The 19,544-nt window shown below is 44.3% G+C and overlaps 1 protein-coding gene across 1 annotated transcript in view; it reads right to left on the reverse strand.

Moving 5' to 3' along the window:
- Positions 1-19,544, reverse strand: part of PDE2A (phosphodiesterase 2A) — a 178,529-nt gene that overhangs the window by 144,084 nt on the left and 14,901 nt on the right. The window lies entirely within an intron of this gene.

The raw sequence follows: 19,544 nt of genomic DNA on the forward strand, positions 1-19,544 counted from the left end.
TTTCCAAGTTCTGTAAAACAAGGAGCTTGTCACTAGATGGTCTGCAAGACTCCTTCCTGAACCAACATTCTATGTCCTATATTCCAATGTCTCTTCCAGTTCTGACAGTCTATTCTACTTCTCTATCAATTATCCACTTTGTGGATTATTCATGCTGAGACTTCTACCTCTTTTCCCTGTGCACTCCAGGAAGGAAGATAAAGCATTTTTCTTAGCCTGACACCAACATAGGAAGGAAAATTGCAGCAGAAATCCTAGAGTGTCTACCCAAGCCAAAGTACAAAGTTTTCTGGATTATCTGTTGATTTTTTTTATTGTCCTGGGGATTGATTATTATCATTGTTTGTTCTTATTACCCATGCATCCATTTGTATGGAGTGTGGAAAAGTGAATGCAGGCTAATTTTGGCTGCAATACTGAAATTCAACAGGATCATACTCAACATCAAAGCGGCCTCCTTTCTGCTCTGCCAACCTGAACTTATCCTCTCTGGATTGTGTGAAGAAACATAAGGCAGCCCTGCCCTAGGGGACCCAATCTGACACAGTCACATAGATATGACCCTAGGGGCCCCTTGTCTGACATACACACACAGACCCTGCCCAGGGATCCCTAGACTGACAGAGACACACAGATTCTGCTCAGGGGAACCCCTTATGACACATAGACCCTGCCCTCAGGGATCCCCAATCTGATACAGGCACTCAGAGTCTCCAATATGACACACACAAACCCTGACTTCAGGGGACCTGGTCTGCCATAGAGACTCAGATGCCCCCCTGTCTGATGCAGACCATTACTCAACCCAGGGGGCCCCCTTCTGACACATGGAGCTGTACCCCCAGGCCCACATTCTGACAGATTCATAGTCTTCAGACTCTCTCTCTCTCTCTCTCTCTCTCTCTCTCTCTCTCTCTCTCTCTCTCACACACACACACACACACAAACATATTTTGATCTCTCCCTCTTCCGAGCCCCTGAGCAACATAGGAGCTTACATATAGATGCTCAATAAATGTTTGTTGAAATGAGTGGACTACCTTTTCCTTGAGTCTGTCCATGTATGTATTTATTTCTCTCTGTCTCTCTCTGCATTTGTGTGTCTCTGTCTTGGTCTCTTGGTATCTGTCTCTCGGTCTTGGTCTCTCTCTCTCCCACAAAAATTGGCAGAGTTATCTCAGCCCTTAGGACACAAGGCTCCATAAGAGAAGAGATCTCAAGACGCCACTCTATGAGGGGTAAGGCAGAGACCCTAGGACACTGGCCCCCATGGGTGAAACACCATGAGGCCTCTGCTAGGAAAGGAACAGTGTTGGTGAGAGGAGAAGTGGAAAAAAGGAAGTCTACCATCAGGTAGTTCCGTGTTAACTAATTTTTTGATGGTAACTAATGGCTAATCTCAATTGTTTCTACCTGCAAAAGAAATATCAGTATAGCCAGAGACCTCTAAATTTCAGTGCACTGGGGCAAAACCTTGATTGCTTTGCCCTAGTTATAGACATCAGCTTAAGAGACAAATAATATAGAATTGTTTTCCATGTAGATATGTTTTTCACATATCTAAGTCCATTCCCCTGGTGTGTCACTCTTGCATCTTTATTTTCTTTTCCTGTGCAGATAAATCCTAGAAAAGGCATTCTTGGAGTCTGGCATCTGTGAAGACAGTGGGGAAAAGGGAGAATGCTTCAGGGCCCAAGTACCAGATTCTCTATTTGGAAATGATTTAGGAAAATTGTCCTCGACCCTTGGGCTTTTCCCCCTTTCACTCATTTATAAACTTCCCCCTTCTCTTAATCTTGAGGCTCAACTCCTACCCCCCAAGGCCCAGAATTTCCTGGGCCCTAAAACTATTTGAGTCTTTGGGCTGAAGATGTGTCCTCCGGGGCCAAGATCCTCTTACACAGGACAGCCCTTCCCAAACTTGAAAACAGCTGTTATATTCCCACCAAGTCTCTTCTTCCTCTGATCAACCTTCATATGCCATAGTTTTCAGTCATCACACTGTCCTGGTCACACTACTCTGAATGCACTTAAGTTTATCAAAATCTTTCCTGAGAGGTGACCCCAGAGACAACCATAATCTTCCAGGTGAGATCTGACAAACACAGTCTATGAGGGATGGGGGAGTGGAGAAAAAGAGAAGTGGGGAAATGGGAGGGAACTATTTCCTCCTTCTGGACCCTAGGCTTCTAAGGAGCTAGATACACTAAGCTGGTCATCATTAAAAACCCCAGATGTAACAACACCACACAATGATGATTATGCATCTACTTATGTGTAAGGCCCTGTGCTAGGGATACAAAGATGGAAAAAGCCACAGTCACAGCCTTTATAAATAAAGAAAAGTTCACACATACCAATCAATGACACAAGTTAGAATATGATAAGGACAGCTGGGTGGTGCAGTGGATAGACCACCAGCCCTGGAGTCAGGAAGACCTGAGTTCAAATATGGCCTCAGACACTTACTTGCTGTGTGACCTTGGGCGAGTCACCTAACCCTATTTGCTTCAGTTCCTCATCTGTAAAATGAGCTGAAGAGGAAAATGGTAAACCACTCCAGTTATCTTTGCAAAGAAAACCCCAAAAGGGATCACAAAGAGTTGGACACCACTGAAAACAACCAGGCAACAAAAGAATATTGTAAGTGAATGGAAAGCATCAGATATAGATATGGAAAAACCAGGGAAGACTGGATTCCATTCCCTCAAGCCATCTTCTTATCTACCCTGCCAACAGGACACCCCACCCTCACCCTCACCACTTTGTATCTCTCGAGCTGGAAGCAGTAATCAAATCAATACTACCAATACCATCCATCGATACCATAATCAATACCATCCATTGTTTCAGGAAAGGGCATGTCAATCAAATCCTCTATGGGTCCACTCATCATCCCTATGTTGTTTCCCCACATTAGAATGGATGTTCCTTGAGGACAGGTACTATCTCACTTTTATATTTGAGTCCCCACCAATTAACACTTATTCCCAGAACCTAGTAATAGTATTAACAATAGCTAACTAGCATTTATATAGCACTTTCAGGTTTTCAGCATGCCTTATATGTTATCTCATTTGCTCCTTGTGGCAGCCATAAGAGGTCAATGTTATTATCATGTTCATTTTACAGATGAGGCTCAAAGAGGTTGCATGACTCACCCAGAGTTACACAATGAGTGAGTGTCTGAGGCTGGACTGGAACTCATCTTTTCCTAACTGATAGTCCATCACTCTTTCCACTTCTTCACCTAGCACCTAAGGGACACCATCCATATATGGGACACATAAGTAGAATAAGCATGAATTAAATGTTTTTCATTCACTCAATCTTCACTTTCATGTGGGGGGATGAGAGAAGGCTTCATGGAGAAGATGACACTTGAACTGGCCCTTGAAGGAAGGAAAAGGCTTTCAATGGATAGAGATGAGGAGGTGGGTAAAGGGGGCCTGTTCCTCATCTTGGGGACAATGTGAGTAAATGCAAGCAACCGAGGATAGGACAGAAGACCAAGTGATGGCAAGTCACCCATACTGCTTGGAATATAGATGCTAGACAATCTGTACTTTATCCTGCAGTTAAAAGGGAGCCATGATGTAAGAAATGATGAGCAGGAGGAGTTCAGAGAAACCTGGAGGGTCTTACATGAGCTGATGATGAGTGAGATGAGCAGAACCAGAAGAACATTGTACACAGTATCATCAACATTGAGTGTTGACCTACTGTGATGGACTATATTCTTCTCACCAATGCAATGGCACAGAAGAGTTCCAGGGAACTCGTGATAGAAGAGGATCTCCAAATCCAAGGGGAAAAAAAAAAGGACTGTGGAGTATAGATGCTGATTGAACCATACTATTTCTTTTGTTTTGGGTGCTGTTGTGTTTTTTTTCTATTTTGAGGTTTTGCATTACTACTCTGATTTTCTCTCTTATAACAAGATTAATGCAGAAATAGGATTAATGTTATTATGTATATATATATGTGTGTGTGTATATATATATATGTCTATGTATATAGATATATAGATATAACCTATATCAGATTACCTGCTGTCTAGGGGAGGGGGGAGGGAGGGGAGGGAGCGAGAAAAATCTGAAATTGTAAAGCTTGTATAAACAAAAGTTGAGAACTATCTTTACATGTAACGGAAAAAAATAAAATACCTTATATGTTAAAAAAAAGGGAGCCATGAGAGGTCTTTGTGCAGGGGAGCAATATATTTAGATCTGTACATTGGGAAGATTAAATGGATCATGTGCAAAAGATGGTGGAAGGGGAAAGACAGAAGACAGAAGTACAAGTTTAGAAGTTATTATGATGGCCCAGATGGCATGGTCATGGGAGTAAAGAGGGAAGGGTAAATCATTGTAAGGAGGAGGTAGAAATGAGGGAATTTGGCAAATGTGTTGACTGTGGGGGCTGAAGGATAGGGAACAGTCAAACATGATTCCTAAGTTTCAAGCCTTTGTGACCAAGAGGTTAACCGTGATGTCAACAGAAATAGGAAAGTGAAGAGAAAGATGGGTTTGGCATGGAAGATAATGAGTTTAGTTTGGGACATGCTGAGTTTGAGGTGATGACAGGACACCGGGGTGATGTCCAACAGGAAATTGTAGGTGTTGGGCCGGACTTCAGAGAAAAGTCTGGGGACAAATATATTGATTCTGGAGTGTCATCCAAACAGAGGTGATAATTGAAGCCATGGGACTGAAAAAGATTGACCAGGGTGAGAGTCTAGACAGAGAAGCTAAGAAAGTATAGAACTGATTCTTAGAGGACATTCACAACCAGGGGGTGAGAGAAGGAAAGTAAATCAACAAGGGATATTGAGGAGTTATCAAACAGCTGAGAGAATCATGGGATCATGGATGTAGTGCTGTAATGAGCCTTAGAGATCATCTGGATCTTGGATCTTATGATGTACTCCAACCCCCACATTTTAACAATCAAGGAAACTGAGGCTCAGATGCCCAGAGGGGTTAAGTGAGACATCATGACACAGTGGAAAGTATCCACAATGCCTAGTACGTAGCATGCAATGAATAAATGTTTACAAATTGATTGACTGATATGGATTCTGGAAGACCAAGACTCAGGTCCTGCTTCTAATATCTAATAGTGGTGTAACTATGAGTAATTCACTTAACCACTCCAAACCTCAGTTTCCTCATCTATAAAATGGAAACAATAACAGCTGTGGTACCTACCTTACAGGGCTGCTGTGAGGGTCAAATAAAATAATGTACATAAAGTGCTTTGAAAATTCAAAAGCATTAAATCATGTCAAATGTTGCTGCTGTCATCCAAGGTCACTTGAGGAGTAATTAGCAAAGCCAAGAGAAAATAGTGACACAGAGGCTGAGGGTTTCCAACAGTGTCAAATAATGAGGAGAGGGGAAGGAGAATAGGGACTGAAAAAAGGCTTTTGGATTGGTGATTAGCAGATCGTCAGTGACTTTGGAGAGAGCTGTTCTAGTGGAGTGCTGGGGACAGAAGGCAGATTACAGGGGGCTGATGATTGAGTAGGTGGCAAAGTGAGGTGGAAGCAAAGAACATATAAACTCTTTCTAGAGGTTTGGCTGAGCAGCAGAGGAGAATCGGTCATTTTCCCAACTATTGTAGGTATCGAGCCCTTTTCTAGCCATTGTTTCATTCAGTTTCCCTCTGACAGCCCTCTGAGGGAGCCAGATCAGGGACCATTATCCCCATTTTACTAAGAAAGAAACTGAAGATCAGTGAGGGGGAGTGATTTTCCTGAAGTCACATATTGATTAGTGGTATGGCTGGGATGAAGACCCCCCCCCACTCCAGTAACCCTGTCCACACAAAGCCAGAGGGGCTGAGCATAGAGCCAGCCCTTCTATGCTCCCAGTCCTGTTACCAAGCTCTGTCAAGTCCACTTCCAGGACATCTCTAAAATATTTCCCCTCCTCCTCTCTATTCCTACTGCCATTACACTGACGCCCACTCAGACTATTCACCAGCTTCCTCTGGGGTCTTTCCACCTCCACTCTCTAAACCCTGCTAGTCCAGTCTAATCTTCCTTGTGCATAAATCATGCTTACCCTACTCATCACCCTTCGGCAGGTCCTCTTTGCCTCCCTTTTAAAGTTTAGACTCCTTAGCTTAAGAGTCAAGACTTTCTATAACTCAGTGTTTCCCTGCTCTCTAGCCTTATTTCATATCAGCCCCTTCCCCATTCTCTATGCTATAGTCAGATGGACAGCTCCCCCCTTCCCATAGTCCTGCCCAGAGTATGTTCTTTACTCTCCTACATTTATGCCTTTGCTCACACTATTCCTTATTCCTGGAATCCCTTCCCTCCCTCCCTCTCTTCATTTGTTGAATACCTACTGATCCTTTAATGCCCAGCTCAAATGTCACTTTCACTAGGAAGCCTTCTCTGATCTCCCCAGTCGATAACAACTTTCTGTCTCAGACCTCATGTAGCACTTTGCTCAAACTTCTCCCTCATACTTATCATATGACATTCTTGATTATATTTATCTTTGTCTCTTCACTCTTTTTTGGACCATAAGCTCCTTGAGGGTAGAGCCTTGACTATATCTTATCTACATATTGACCACTGCCAAGTAAAAGGCTCTATACCCTGTAAGAGCTTAACAAACATTTACCGAATTATACACAATAGGTACTCAATGGATATTTGTTGATTAGTGTATTGGAAAGCCCCCACCACCAATCTCAACCAAGAGGCTGCAGTCCTGAGATGGTGACACTGTCTATGGTGCTGACCCAGCCCTTGATACCCTGAAATGCTTTTCTCTTCCCTCCAATCTGTGTCCCTATCTTAGAGTGAATGCGCATATCTGTCAATGTCTCTGTGTGTGATTATGCTCGTTTCTGTTTGTGTAACATATGTATATTTACATGTTCTTTGTGCCCATGCATGTTTTACAGAGGTATGAGCTGATCGGTCTATCTGTTTCTGTGTATGCCTGTGTGTGATCAGCAGTGTGGGCCTGTGTCTGTGTCTGTGTTGGTGTATGCCAGCTTGTGTGTGTTTATGGGAGCTTATGTGTCCATCTTCATTATGAGTTTCTACATGTCGGTTTTGTCTGTCAGCGTCTTTCTAAGAGCATGTGTTGCTGTGAAGGGGAATTGAGAGTCAAGGAATGGGGGAGGAGTCACAGCTCCTGTTTCTCTAATCCACTTTCACACAGCAACACCTAATGTTAGTCAAGAACCAGAACCTTCTCTGAGACCTGGGGGTGATAATTGAGTCCCTTAATAAGTTAGCATCTCAGAGAACAGCCCAGGACAGAAACTGAGAGTTAGAAGCAAAATGTGCATTTCTCCCAAACAGCTGCTAAAAGCCTGGGCCCCTGGCCTCCCCTGACCATCCTCAGAATTACAAAGCCTCAGACCCTTAGTTTCAAACCCAACTCACATTCAAGGTCCAAAGCCCTCTCTGTACCAGCAGCCCCATAAGAGCCAACCTCAAAGACACAGGCATAACCACTATTCCAATGAAAGAGACTAAGGTTAAATGAGTGAAGAATTTCCTGAGAGGAAGCTGTGATTATATATCATCTGGGAGGGGGATTTTATTCTCTTTCAGGAGGAAAGAAGAGACATATCTTTCAGTTTAAGGAGAGAATAATGGTCCCTACACTCATAGAGACTCCAGTCTGAGAGGAAGACAGTGGAGAAGCCCCTCAGAATATTAAACATGTCCCTACTTTCTGTTTCTGCCCTTCTTTCCCCTGCCCCCATCCTGTTGAACATTACCAAGCACTAACCTCCATGGTAATGGACTCAACTGTTCACTCTACACTCCATCAAACCTGTCCCCCTCCTCTTCACAACCCCCTTCTAGGACTAATCTCATCCCAACCTGGTTAAATCGCCAAGTCCAGTTTCTCCCTGCACCGACCTGCCCTATTAAGATTTACAATACACCAGAATGAGAATGTCAGTCAAGAGTGGCCTTAAAATACAGAATGTGTGAAGTGGAAACTAGTGCAAAGACAATAGAACATCAGAGCTAGAAGAAAGCTTAGGACATACAACACAGAGTTATGATAGCCGGATGGAACCTTGGAGATGGCCTGTTACAAATCCTTCCTTTTACAGAGAAGGAAACTGAGGCCCAAAGAGAAGGGACCAAGGTCGGTCGCACAGCAGCAGAACTGGAACTAAAGCTCAGGCTTTCTTACTCCTCATCCAGGCCCATTTCTCCCATGCTATGTTGCTTCCTTCCTTTCTCCTGACTCCTTTCGTGAACACATGCATTGTCCCTGACCACCAAGAGAAGAGAAACTCTCCTCTACACCCAGACCCCCTGCTCTCAGGAGGTACAGCTTCAATCTGACAGCCATCCCCCCTGCTCTGGCTTCATTTTCCTCCTTTCAAAATCCTGACTCTAGAGTTAACCAGTTCAGCTTTACACTGACTTCTACCCTTTAGCCCACTGCTTCATTATCTTATCCCTGATCATAAGTTCCCAAACCACAACCCTGAATTACTCCCTCCATCCACCTCCATGTTACTAGAGAAAGTCATATACCATGCTGAATGGGTCCATTACAAATTTAGTTTATCTGTTGCCTACTAGGTCCTCACTGCTGCAAACCAATCCTTACACTCTTCCTTGATTGACTCTCTATTGCATTCCTGATTGCAACTAATACAAACTTTCTCTCCTCTCCTCAAGCCGCCTACATCAGCACACCACAAACACCCCTTCTCTCCCTCTCAGCAGGTCTCATACTTCACTGAAAAATTGGGTCCACACATCTAGAGCTCTCTCTCTCCCTCCTCCCAAATTCCAAATTCCAATTTCAAATTCATTCTCATCCTCCACTCTCTCCTCCTTTGTTCCTGTCTAAGAAGATGAGCCTTCTTGCCAAAAATCAACCTCTCTACTTGTGCCCTTGATCCGATCTCCTCCTGTCTCCTCTGAGAACATGCCCTTTCAATCATCTACTTTCTCTCCCTAATTTTCAACCTCTCTTTATCCACCGGCTCATTCCCTGATGCCCACAAACATGCCCAGATTTCTGATCCCCAGCCCTTCAAAAACCTTCACTTGACGTTCCCCTCCCCTCCCCTCTAGCTTCTCTGCTTGGCATTTTAAAGTTTTTCACAATCTGTCTCCAGTCTACCTTTCCAGGATTGGTGTATGCACTCTATAGAGCAACCAGCCAATCTGCCCCACTTGTCCCTGAAAAGGCATTTCATCTCTCAACTCTACATCCTTGTGTAAGCCGTCCCCACGACTAGAATGCTCTCCCTCCTTACCTCAATCTCTTGGAATTCCTGGTCCCTTCAAGGTTCAGCTGAAGTGCCACCTCCTCCCAATGGACCTTCCTGATTCCACTGCCCATTAATGACCCACATGAAGCGAAATTACTTCATACTGATTTTGTACCCAAAAGGTTGGGTGCAGTTCGAAGTAGCAAAAGCTGCACCAAGACTTTTGAGATACACTGTATTTTGTATTTATCTATCTGTGAAGGTGTTGTATTTCTCCCTTCTTCCAAAAGAGAGTTCTTTAAGGGAAGGAATTATCTCAATTTCATATTTGTATCATCTATGCCTAATCTAATGTCTGGCACATAGTGGATGTATTATAAGTGCTTGTTGATTGATGGACCCCCTTGAAGCCCAAGCCCCCAGTGCTGCAATTGGGAGTGAGAGAACAATGTGCTCCCTTCCTTCCATGTAACAAGCACATACATAAGAAGTCCAAAGAAAGCAACTCCTCTCAGTCTCTTTGTCCCCGTGGAGCTTTCCACCATGATAGCAAGGGCTTAAGGAAAACAACAGCTCTCTTCCCCACTTTCCAGTCAGTCCCTTCCCCTACCTGCTCCCAAAATCACACCCTCCATTCCAGTCAAACTGGGTGACTAAATGCCTTCTGAACAGCCTTAAACATGCCCTGATGTTTCCTGCCTTAATTTTAGGGAATCTTCCCTTTCTTCCCTCTCCCTTCTACCCACCTCTGCCAACTCAAATTTTATTCATTAAGACAATTCTAATAACAGCTCCTGTTTCTAAAGTCTCAAAGTTTGCCAGGAACTCTTTTTCACAGCAGCCCTGTAAAGAAGATGGTACAAGAATTATTATTTCCATATTACAGATAAGGAAACTGAGGCTCAGAGATGTATCCTATAGCTAGGAGGTGACAGAGCAAAGACTCGAAGCCAGTTCTCCCCACTCCATGCCCAGTGTTTCTTTCATTATAACAGTGTTCTGCCTACTCTCCATCCATCTAAGCTCTAGTACAATGCTGACACCTCCAGGAAGCCTTCCCTGATCCTCCAGATCCTGGAGTCTTTCTGCCTCTCTTTAGAATTCCAAGAGCTATGTCTTCCTCCTGTAGCCCTGATCTCATCCTGCCTGCTGTTGCAAGTGGGTATGTCCCTGTCTGATCACCTAGCCCTAAGAACTGTAGGCTCCCTGAGACCAAGACCCACGTCTTCAATTCAATCCATTTCAATTTGACAAAAATGTATTAAGGAGTCACCGTGGTCAGAGTCTTGTACTGGGCACTGGAAAAGCCTCAAACTTTAGATAACCCATTGTCCCTTCTCTTGCAGACAAGTAGAGGGATAAGGCAGGACCACAGATAACCATAATACACATATATTAGGCATTAAGTAAATCAGAGAGCCTCAAAGTGTCAAAAGCTTAGCAACTGATAAGTGTGTGACTTGCCTTTGTAATAACTTCATTCTTTAAAAGGAGAAGGAAAGTGATGAAAGGAACTGCTATTCTAGACCTGCTTCTGGTGAAACAGGAAGCCACTGAAGCAAAGATGATGGGAACCTTGGAGGGGGCAGGGAAGTGGCCACTCACTTAGAGAGTTCATGACATAAGGTAAGGAGAGTCAGGCTCTGTTCGATACACACCTCAGATTTAGAGAAAGCAGATTTCAAAGGGTTCAGAGAAGGATGGATGGGATCCTGTGGCCTAAAATTCTACATGGCAAGTCATCCCAGGAGAGATGAGAAGCTCACAGGAATGTTAAATCCTGAAGACACAAACAGAAACCATTCTGTTGAGGAATAAAAGGGTGAGCTGTTAAAAGAGATAGACGTTGGGAACATATAGATTGGCTTAGATTTAAATACCAGATATGGGAAGTTGGAGCCAGGAGAGGTAATAAGGGAAGAATCCCAAATCATGGCATGGTCTCTTAAGAATAGCATCCACAATGTTTCAGCTCAGAAGCAGCTGAAGCTGGTGAGCACTGGTAAAAACACCAGAACGGTTGGGTGTCTCACTATAATGGGGAAAAGAAGAGGAACAAGGGACTATTGCTTGGTGTAGATAGGACAATGATAATGGATGACAGAGAAAGATATTCGATATTTATTTATTTTGCTTCTGTTTTCTGCACCAAGGAGAGTGGTCCTTGGACTAGAAAGGACAAAACAAAAATGCTAATGGGGAGCTGAGACCCAAGATAAGAGAATAATAATAGAACATCAAACACCCTTAGATGAGTTCAAGTCACCAAGCCTTTAAAAACTACATGCCAGGATATTAAAGAAATGGTAGATGTGATTGCTGACTCACTGCCTGTGATTGATGAGAGGTCATCAAAAAAGAGAAAGGTACTTCACAACTATATTAATGCACCACACAGTCTTATTTACAATAAAGAAAAAGGACAGTGTCCAAACTAAAGGCCAGTGAATTCAACTTCAATTGCTAACAAATTTCTGTACTGTATTATTAAAGATATGGAAGGCGAACATTTAGAAGAAGAAGCAGTGATCACAAAGAACAATGGATCAGATAGAATGAAATTTAATTGAGATAAACATAAATGAATTCAAGCAGTGAATTGTGTCAAACGGAATTTTTTAAAAATCATCTGCACAAGTACAAGATGGGGAAAGCGTGGCTAGATAGCAATTCATTTGAAAAAAGATCTTGTGAGAGTGATCAATTTCAAGTGCAATATAATTCAACACTGCAACATGGCAACCAAAAAGAGCTCATGCAAAATGCAATTCTTAGTGGCATGAGAGGATAATAGATCTGAGAGTCCCACCATATTCTGTCCTTGTTAGATCATGTCTGGAAGATTTTCTTCAGTTCCAGGGCTACATTTTAAGAGGGATTTTAGGCTCCTAGACAGGGAAGAAAGAGACCTTGGGAAACATCACTGACAAAGTGGAGAGCATCAAGATGGCTAGAATGGTGAGTGAATTGGAGACTGTGCCACATGAGGGTCAGGTGAAGGAAACAAGAATATTTAATAGAGAAAAGGGAAGCCATAGAAGAGACTCTAAGGCTTTCTTTAGATATTTAAAAGACTTTCATGTAGAATAGACTTGTTCTGCTTAGAACCAGAGGACAAAACTAAAAGAAATTGAGGGAAGTTGCAGATAGGGTAATGCAGTAGATGGAGTGTTGGGACTGGAATCAGGAAGACCTGAGTTCAAATCTGGCCTCAGACACTTACTGGCTGTGTGACCCTGGACAAGTCACTTAAGTCTGTTTGCCTCAGTTTCTTCATCTATAAAATGAGCTGGAGAAGGAAATTACAAACCACTCCAATATCTCTGCCAAGAAAATCCCAAATGGGATCACAGAGAGTGAGACACAACTGAAATGACTGAACAAAAAAAGAAAGAAAAGGAACACTTCCTACCAATTCAAACTAATCCGAAGTAGAGAGACAACGTGTTTTGATGTAATAGACAGTTGGCTTAAAAGTTAGGAAGATTTGGATTCGTATCCAAGTTTTTCCTTGGGACTGCCTGTAGGATCCTCAGTAGGTTACTTAACCTCTCCATGAGCTAGGTGCCCCTCTAAGACTATAAAATGCAGAGAAGGTACTGATCAGCATTAGTGGAGGGAGTTTTCTCACCTGGGAGTTCCCTATAGCAATGAAATCACAGGTTCCCATCCTATTCCACAGAGGAAATGGGCCCACTTGACTCTCACTTGAGGTCTTCCATGGGAAGGGGATTGATTCATGGTCAAAGTTGGACTGGCTTACATCTTAGGTCCCTTCTGACCCTGAGATTCTATTTCTGCAGTGGGAAATCTGAGGGGGAAGATAAAAAGTTTAGCCAAAAACATATTCCCTGTCCTTGTGAAGCTCACAGTCAAGTGGCAAAGGTGTGTCAAACTGAATTGTATCAGATTGGTAGTAGAGAGAGCCCTGGGGTCAGAAAGCAGAAGACCAAAGACCTAATTCTGTTTCTGTTGTTGATTCTGTTGTTGAGTTGATAGGGGTGTGTGTGTGTGTGTGTGTGTGTGTGTGTGTGTGTGTGTGTGTATGTGTGTGTGTGTGTGTGTGTGTGTGTGTGTGTGTCTCCTTGGGCTTATTACTTCTCAATCTCCTCTGTAAATGGAGATGATCTCAAAGGTCTCTTTCAGCTTTAACTGTCTATGTTCTACCACCTCAGGTTCCTTTAAGCCCTGCCATTCAAAGTTCCTGTGATTCTATTAGCTAAATAGCTCCTCTCAGATAATCCTGGCCCCAGCTCACCCAGGCAGCCCTGACTTCCAAGCCTCCCCACCAAGAGGAGGAAGAAAGAGCCTGGCCAGGCTGGCCCCTGCTGATTCATCAAAGGCAGAAGCAATGGCAGTTGAGAAAAAGTCTAAGGACCCTGGGGTTCTGGTCTTCTCCCCACCCCACCGAAGAGAAAGGGCAGATCCACAGCAAGCTGGGTTTCTCCCAGGTCCCTTGGAAAGGGAACCCAGAGGAGAACTCATAGGAGAGACTACCTCGATGCATACGGGGCCTGGGACTGGGAAAGGGGCATTCATTGAATTTATTGTTGGAAGGGCACAGGCACCTAAGCATCATCAGATTTAGAGATGGAAGGGCCTAAGTGGTCATCCTGTCAAGCCATTTCACAGGTGAGAAAAAAGAGTCCCAACGAGAAGCAGTCACTCGCCCAAGGTCACACTAGAAACAGAACAGCCAGGACAACTAATTTCAAATCTAGTACCTGGGAAAAGTCCTATCATCTAAAGGGGCTGCTGAAGATCCACTCCAGTGCCACCTCTTCCAGGAATCCTTCCCAGATTGACAGCAGCTCGCCCTGTTCTCTTTCTCCCTGAAGAAGGAGAAACACAAACTTGCCCGAGGCTGAGTCAGGTCTGGCTTTAGGTCATTGAATCTCAGTGTAGCGCTTCCCCTCCCTGAGTGGAGCCTGGTATTCAGGATGGGTTTAGGGTACTCCCCTATGCAAAGCCTTTGCTTTAGCAAAACTGGAAGATTCCCTGTCCTTGAACCTACCACCACCCACGCTTCCACCCCTGCATCTTTCCTTGCTCAAACTGTTCCCTTTACCTGGCACATCCTCCCACCTACTCTATCCCTGCTGAGTTCCTACCCCACCTTTAAAGCCCAGCTCAAATGCAGCATTCTCCAGGAAATCTTTCTTGATCCTCCTATTCAGTCACAATCTTCTCCCTCACTGGTCTCACAGAGCACTATGTACATGCGCGCGCGCGCGCGCGCGCGCACACACACACACACACACACACACACACACACACACACACACACACACACTCATCCAATCCACCCCCATTTACTTATCAGAAATCTTTGTATATCTTGGCTCATACCCATACTAAACTATAAACTGTAGCTAAGCTGTATATCTCCCTCCCCAACAAAGCTCTGCACTCAGCAAGCACTGAAAACTGTGAGAAATTATTATTAATAACCAATATCTTCGGGAGATTCAGAGGTTCTCTTTTTTTTTTCTAAAGTCTTCATTTTAAAAGTATCCCTTTTCTCTAAAGACATCACTGATGATGAGATTGCATTGACTCCCCTCATTTTGGTCAGACACCACCAACCTTGCAGGGAATTTAATCTGAGGTGGAGAAGCCCACTGTGTTCTACTCAAGCTTGGTGGATATACATTCTTTGAATTGATAGCCTAAAGCTGTGGGTGGTCTGGTAGAGAGATACTTTCCCTATCCAAGAGATATTCAGCCCTTCATTTAAATATAGCCCACCTCCAATCACCTTAACCAATTAGATTTGATTGCTGTTTGATGGACCACCTACTATTCTGAAGGGTATGTAAACTGTGAGTCAGCACCATGATGTCTTTGGTCTAGGAGAGAAGGCCAAATGACCATCCTTTTATTAATAACCTGCTGGTCTTATTAATAAAATGATTAAATTACCCAGAAACTATGTCTCTCGAACCTTTTTAAACATCACAATATTGGATCTATTTTTAGTTACATTGAATTCTGCAGTGAATGAGCAATCGGTGTATAATTGAGGACCCAACCAGCTTTAACCCTATTTCTCTACCCTCTAAGCCATTCTCCTTTGGCTAGAAATAGTCAGGGCCAGGGCACAAGGAGAAAGAAGAAACCCAGACGACTGGCATTGCTTATCTGTCTGGGCATGGAAAAGAATGTGGCCACACACAAATATGTCTACTTATACATGGATGATTAGTCACTCACAGAGAACTACCCTCACATAAATGTGCTTAATCATAACCACTGAATGCATGCACACACAAGCGCTGCATGCACAGGCGCACGCGCGCGCGCACACACACACAGAGTAACTCAAAGGCCCTGCCCAACTGTCCCTGTAGCCTATTTTCTATCAGGTGGAGCATGATTGCCTCCTTGTGATGATGACCTCCAGAAATCATGCTCCTACTCACTGGAGTAGTTAATACACTCAGCTTTGGAGCTCCTGCCCTGGAGGTGAGCTGGCTTGATTAAGGAGCTCAAACTCACCTAACCCATTATACATCCCATTGGGCCATCCACCCAGGCTATCTTGACCATTTGGCAGTCACCATCTTCTCCACCACCTCATCACTATCTCTCTCTCTCTCTTTCGCTCGCTCGCTCGCTCTGGGAACAATAACCAAATCAATACTACCATTGCTTCTTAAAAGGGCATGACATGGGGGGCAGCTCGGTGGTGCAGTGGATAAAGCACCAGTCCTGGATTCAGGAGGACCAGAGTTCAAATCAGGCCTCAGGGGGCAGCTAGATGGCGCAGTGGTTAAAGCACCGGCCCTGGATTCAGGAGTACCTGAGTTCAAATCCGGCCTCAGACACTTGACACTTACTAGCTGTGTGACTGTGGGCAAGTCACTTAACCCCCATTGCCTAAAAAAAAAACAAATCAGGCCTCAGACACTTGACACTTACTAGCTGTGTGACCCTGGGCAAGTCATTTAACCCTCATTGCCCCGCCCCCAAAAAACAAAAAAACAAAAAAACAAAAAAAGACACAGACTGATGACAGAAGCATAATGGTAATCTATGGTTCTTTAATGCTTTTAAGGTTTGCCAAGAGCTTTCCTCACAACCCTGGGAGCAAGGTACCCACATTGCTGTTAATGCCTTCATCTTATGGATAAGGAAATGAAGCTTTGGGGATGTTGAGCTCTCAGCTAATAACACTTCTCCAATGGGATTCCAACCCCGATCCTCTAGGTCTAAGCTCAGCACTCTCCCCACTCTACCATCTTGCCTCTGAGTCAGAGGACTCAGACTTTAAAGAATATTCCTGTCAAGAGAACAGTTGTGTGTGACTATGTAGGGGGAAACACACATGGTGAGTGCAACGAGAGACGCTTTTTAATAATATTTTGTGTACTTGCATATGTTTTAAATGCCAGAAATCTCATTCTTCATAGCCCAAAGGGATAGATTTTGTGATGTCAAGCCATATGGGCTAGAGAAAAAGCTCCAAGCCTCCAGTGGACAATAAGCCACAGGGAGTATACTTCATATTGCAGAGGGCAAATAAATGCTTTGGCCCAGCTCTGTTTAAATGCCGGCACCTACTGGTGACTCATGGAAGGGACAAGGAAGGGAAGAGGTATTTTTATAGTGCCTACTATGCACCAAGCACTGCACTAAATATTTTATAAATAAATACCTGACAACAGCCCTGCAAGTTAAGTGCTATTATTATCCCCATTTTACAGTAGAGGAAACTGAGGCAAATGGAAGTTAAGTGAGTTAGTTGCCCAGGGTCACATAGCTAGTAAGTGTCTGAGGCTAAATCTGGACTACAGGCCCAGAGCTCTACCCATTATGCCCCCAGTTCTATCAGATATGTCACTTCACGGTTTTAAGGAAGTAGTACAGAGTTAAATTCCAGGAACTGGAATTATGAAGTCAGGGGATTTGTTCCAGGAATGGAAGCCATTACTATGAGAGAAGAGATGAGAAGAAATGAGTATGAGCTGATAAGTCATCTTGTAGTCTCTGAACTGTACCACCACATAGGATCCCTAAACCCTACTTCACCATCTCCAACATTATAATGGACATGAATACTGAAATACTCTAAGAACCCCTTGAATCACCTTTCTTTTTTTTTTTTTGCGAGGCAATGAGGGTTAAGTGACTTGCCCAGGGTCACACAGCTAGTAAGTGTCTAGGGTCTGAGGCCGAATTTGAACTCAGGTCCTCCTGAATCCAGGACTAGTGCTTTATTCACTCCACTACCTAGCCGCCCCCTTGAATCACCTTTGACTGCTACTTAGAATCATAGAACCTCAAAGCAAGAAAGGACACTAGAACACAGTATGTCAGAGCCAAGAGGAAGCTTAGAATCACAGAACTGGAGAACTGGAAGGGATCTTAGTGACCATCTAGACCAACCCAAACACCAACGGAATCTCCACAATAACATTTGGGGCAGACCTCGACTGCAGGGGAACCTGTCACCTCTGCATTTTGGGGTTTTTTTGTTGTTGTTTGTTTGGTTGGGTTTTTTTGTTTTGTTTTAGAGAGGCGATTGGGGTTAAGTGACTTGCCCAAGGTCACACAGCTAGTAAGTGTTAAGTGTCTGAGGCCGGATTTGAACTCAGGTCCTCCTGACTTCAGGGCCAGTGCTCTATCCACTGCGCCACCTAGCTGCCCTTCCATTCTGTTTTTGGACAGTTCCCATTGTTAAAATATTTTTCTTGACTCCAAGCCTAAATTTCCTGATTTGTAACTTTTACCCCCGGCTCCTGATCCTGCCTTCTAAGACCAGACTGAACAAATCCAATTCCTCCTTCCCCTGACAGCCTCTTCCAGAGTTGAAGACAGCTAGCCCCCTCCCACCTCACTAGTTCCTTCAAATCACGCATAGAGCACAGAATGATAGAGCCAGAAGGCACCATTTCACTTCTAAGATTACAAAAAGAAATCAGAAGAATGACCTTGAACAAGTTACTTGACCTCCATCAGCCTTGGTTTCTTCAGCTTTGAAATAAGAGGGTTAGGACCTATAAGGTCCCTTCCTCCACAAGGTCTGATACAAACAAATGCTATGATCTCTTGCACACAGAGCTAAGGCATCCTTCCCAAAGTCAAACTCTGGGCCATGTCCCCTCCCCTGCTTAGGAATCTGTGCCGGCTTTCTGTGGTTCCCAGGGGAAAGTCTGGATGCTTCAGCCTGGCATGTTAAGACTCCCCTTCCCCAATTCCTGAATCTGCCCTTTGAGGATCATGGCTGTTCCCTCCCTCTAAAGAGCCCTGGAACACTGCCTTGTTTTCATCCCAGGGTGACAGCCTCATCCTGCTGGCTAGAGTGGGAGCTCCCTCTGAGCAGCGTGTGGGTCTGCTCTGGTCTGCTCTTCCTCCATCCACCCCAGACCATGAGAGGCCCCCGAGGACTGGGTCAGGTCTCCTCCTCTTCTGGCCTCCCCAGCATATAGCTTAGCAGGAGAGAAAGCCATCTCCACATGAGGATCAGGACAAATTCTGTGACTCCATTTACAGGACTTTGCTCCATGTGAAACTATTCAGGAACTCAGTTATTCTATGAGATGAGAGGCACCAAGATGGGTCCCTGGAACCAGTCTAGGGGAAGGCCTGGGAAGCTCAACCTGTCCATTCCATCTCTAGTCCTGACCTGAGCAATAACAGACGTTTATAGAGTGTCTTAACATTTCCAAGAGCTGTCCATCTCACCTGAGTCTCAGACACACTCTGTGAGGTCAGAGCTACCGGAACTCTATCCATTGCACAGAGGAGGAACTAGGCTTCATAGGAGGTAAATGACACAGTCAGTCACATAGCTATTAAGTGTCAGAGGCAAAACTCAAACCCAGGTCTTCCTACCTCCAAGCCCAGTCCTTTATTCACCATGTGGGGGTCTTTAGAGAGGCAGAGACCCCCATTAGTCTGGCCCCTGTGTCTCCTCGTTTGAAAAAATTCTTCCAGAAGTCTAATGTGGTAGAAAGAGCACTAAACTGGGTGGGAGTCACACATTGTATGTCCTTGGGCAAGTCTTTTCCTGTTCCTGTCCCTAGGCCTCTGTTTTCCACATCTGTAAGCTAACAGGGCTGGGCTAGATCACTAAAGTCCCCTGTGCCCTAAATACAATGGGTTAATGAGTCTAGGTCTATATGTATCAAAGGGCAGTGGGGTGGGAGGAGTCAAGGAGGGGGCCTAGGGGTGAGCCAGGGTGACCACAGAGACCTCAGGAAGTTGGTCACATCACCAGGGACATAGCCTCTCCCTGTGCCAGCCAGAGCCCTAGGCTTTGTAACAATGGAGGATGATGAATGTGTGAAAACATCCCTGTTGCTAAATATACTGTTGTC

This window comes from Dromiciops gliroides, chromosome 3, assembly GCF_019393635.1.
Source record: "Dromiciops gliroides isolate mDroGli1 chromosome 3, mDroGli1.pri, whole genome shotgun sequence".
NCBI lineage: Eukaryota > Metazoa > Chordata > Mammalia > Microbiotheria > Microbiotheriidae > Dromiciops > Dromiciops gliroides.